Below are 3769 nucleotides of genomic sequence, written 5' to 3'. Positions count from 1 at the left end.
TGCGCGCCCGCCGCTTCCCCACGAGCTCCCGGCGCGAGGGCGGCGGGTTGGGGGGGGAGGTACATACACACAGGGGGATCTGCGCATGCGCAGCGCTCACCCGCAGCCGTTGTCGGGGGGCACACAGGGCTCGCGCTGCTGCGGCCGCGCAGCCGCAGTGCCGCGCGCGTGCGCAGGGCGCGCGGAGCGGGGCGGGCGGCGCTGCGGTAACGCGCGCGCGCTCCCTCACAGTGCCGCCGCGTTCCTCCGCCCGCCGCCCTTCATGGCGCTGTGCGCCCGGGCTCTGGGAGCGGAACGGATCGGAACGGAACGGTCAAGGCTGGAAGGAGACCTGCAAGATCAAGTCCAGTCGTCCGTCCAGCACTGCTACTACAATCCCTAAACCACATCACTGAGCAGCAGATCTAGGCGCCTCTCAAACACGTCTTTTATTCCGGGGTTGCGGTGGCACTGCTGGGTGATGTGGTTTAGCGGGTTTGGGGTTGCAGTGGCAGCGCTGAGTGGACAGCTGGACTTCGTGATCTTGAAGGTCTGTTTCAGCTTGATGGTTCTGTGATCTTGAACTTCATCGCCCAGTGCCAGATCCAGATGTCTCTTAAACACCTCCAGGGACGGTGACTCCACCAGCTCTCAGCCTATTCCAATTATGACCTCTCTAACGCTGGAGATCTTTATTTAATACCAAATCTCAGTCTCCACTGTGGCAGCTTAAGGCCGTTTCCTCTGGTCCTTTCCCTGCTGATGCACATTTAAATTTTGAAGATGCTGCCATTTTATATCACAATACATGGATTATTTATGCACCTACCTCTGCAGAAATTATTCTGCCGTTATTTTGTTCTTTATATTTTATTAATTAATTTAAATAACTTTATTAATAAAAAAATTCTTCATTTAGTTCCAGAAGCCACTGCATGTCCTGAGGAAAACCTCTCCTTGCTCTTAGGTGTTCTTTGGTGTTTACTTATCAGTGAATGTTTATTGAATATCGGCTATTGGGGAGGGAAATACCGCCATTAAAAAATTGCATTAGGTTTTGCATGAAAAAAACTTTTCCAGTGGTTATGCTTCCTTCTAAAGACAATTATTTTTGTTTCCCTCTGGCAATATTTTGTCCTCCTTTGGCACAAGGAGCTTTAGAGGGTAGCATTTGAAAATACAACAGTAAAGATGATGAGGATGGTTGTTTGATTTGGCTGCAGTTGAAGTCAGTGCAGTACCAGGGCTGCTGTATAGCCCTGGTACCTGTGGAGTTGACAGAAAAAGCTCTCTGGGGAGAATCCTACAGATTTCATGTTCAAGTACAAGGCTGAGAACCAAAGGTGTGGAGCACGGGATGGAGGTGAAGGCTACAGTTTGTTTGCATTATCAGAAAGTTTTATTTAGCCCTGTTTTATTCCTGATTTTCCAAGCATGAGTGTATTTTCCTTTCTTTCTAAGGGAAGTTAAAATGAACATAGCCAGTAGCTTTATTCCTGTACAGCACAGCATCTAAGAGCACTCTAGGGATGCTGCACCTCACAAGAATACTGACTTCTTACACACTCAGTTTCAGCAAGAGACTCAGCAAGGCAGAAGAATTAATGAGTTTTAAAAACACCACATCCAGCTGACTTCATGTTTTGTCATCATGATGTTTTACAGCCATAGATCCCAGGAATATTGGTGATGTGCAGCAGCATCATAGATTTAGTTTGAATTCCTAATACTGGGTTATGATGAGCCAGTTGATTTCAGGGGGCAAATGACAACATTAGGAGATCCAAACTTTATGGAAAAATTTGTGACCATGTTGGCAAGGAGCCCACAGGCATTAACGACTGCAGGAGCTTTCAGAACTTTTCTGTGCCTTGGGATTGGCAAGCTCATTACCCACAAACTCGATTATTTACTTTCATCCATCTCAAGAGAACAAGAAATGTCATAATAAAGAATCTAAAAAGACCAAAATTATGAAGTGGAGGTTGTCATTTAGTCTCCGACTCAGCATTAACCCAGTTATTTTATAGACCTCAGACTTACATAGAAACAGTTTATCTCTCATCAGAGACATGATCAGCTTTGTTGATTTTCTGTAGGCCAGCTGTAGTGCAGTCCACTTTACAGTGACTTCAGTGTGTGCAGCTAATTATTTTAGTTAAAATGCTGGGGAATAAAAACTCATTTATTTCTCACAAAGCAGTGCCTGATGACAAACCCCAAATATTATATAAGGTCTGTAAGAACAAACCGGGGGGAGTTATTTAAGACAATCATTTTAGGAACAGGTTGAGTCCTCTAAAAAAAAAAAATCTCTTTAGCTGCTGTATTTCTGTGAAGTGATTCAAGCACCATCCAAACAGGAGCAGTCAGACAAATCTTGCCCTTTCTGCAGTCTTGGTTTAGGTACAAGATGTAGCTGAAATTAAACAGGATGAGACCTCTGCAGCTGCCAAGAACAAACAGCCCAGCCAAACCCAGCTACTCGCTCAAACATCTCTCACATTCTCTCTGTTTGGACAGTGCTTCACACCTTATGAACAAAGGCAACCTGTGAACAGGATAAGATTCCAATGCAAGCTCTGCCAACCTGGCTTTAAGAAGATTCACAAAAAACTGATTGCAAGGGTTCAGGAGAGAAATGAAAATAATAATAAAATTGATAATGGTTGGAAAGTGTCCTGGGAAAAGAGGGCACTGAATGGCTCAGCCATCCTGCAGGAGCTCCCATTTATATCTTATCAGAAGGTAAAACAAAACCCCAAAGAACCCAACAAAATTTCTCATAATTTAATAATGACATATTATTTATTTCATATGTAGTTTAAAAATTATGAGTAATGTTGACTGTGTGTCCCACTTGGAGTTAAATATGGACATCAAAGGCTTGTGCCAAGGGAACTTGTGTCCAGAAAGCTTTGAGCTCCACCCCAAAACACTGCAGGCAAACAAGTATCTTCTCTGATTTCACTGTACAACAGCAGCTCAGCTTTAAACTCTGGAATAATTCTAAGCCAATATGTATTAGATACTTAATTGCATTTGCTTGGTTTTGTACAAGATTATTGATCTTATTTCCTTTCATTCTCAGTGCAGCTACAAAGCGTCCAGATGTTAAATCTAAAGTAAAGCAAAACAAGTCCCCATAAATGCCCTTCAAAAGAACAAATGTTGCCAATGGTGACTGAAACCCTAATTACTTTTCTACTGATTATTTTAGCATAAAGATGTGTATAAGGTACAGCGTTCCCAATCCTGAAGCAGCTCTTTCATCTACCACAATTACAAAACACAGAGGTTTCTCACTCACTCACCCACTCACTCACCCTAATTCATATTAATTGAACTAGAAGCACACCAGTATAACAACACATCAGCTGGACGAGGTATCCCATGTGCACTGTGCTGTGTATCCACAAGGACACTGGTTGAATGTTCTGTCACCTCAATAACTGCATCTTCTATGAGCCACACTAATGCTGCTCTCTGTCATTCCGGGATAAATGCTCTGTTAAGGCACAAATAGATGCTTTTCCTACCTAGGTTTGTCCTAGGTTTAGCCCAGGTTTGTCTCTCAGTTTCGTGATGTTTCACATGGTACATGTTGTATCCACAATTAGAGTCTCCTGTCACTCCATCTCACTACTTTCTTCTCTCTGCCTTACCCACGCAGGTTGCAAAGGTTTATGAGCAGAAGTTTCTTTCAACAGGATTATACTGCAGCTAGCATCCTGCTACTTCCTAGGTCTCTAACTGTTATGTTATGCAAGTATTTAGGAGATGATATTTT

The sequence above is a fragment of the Lichenostomus cassidix genome, chromosome 4A, assembly GCF_008360975.1.
Source record: "Lichenostomus cassidix isolate B80296 chromosome 4A, HeHo_3.0, whole genome shotgun sequence".
Classification (NCBI taxonomy): Eukaryota; Metazoa; Chordata; class Aves; order Passeriformes; family Meliphagidae; genus Lichenostomus; species Lichenostomus cassidix.
Note: the sequence above shows the minus strand (reverse complement) of the source record.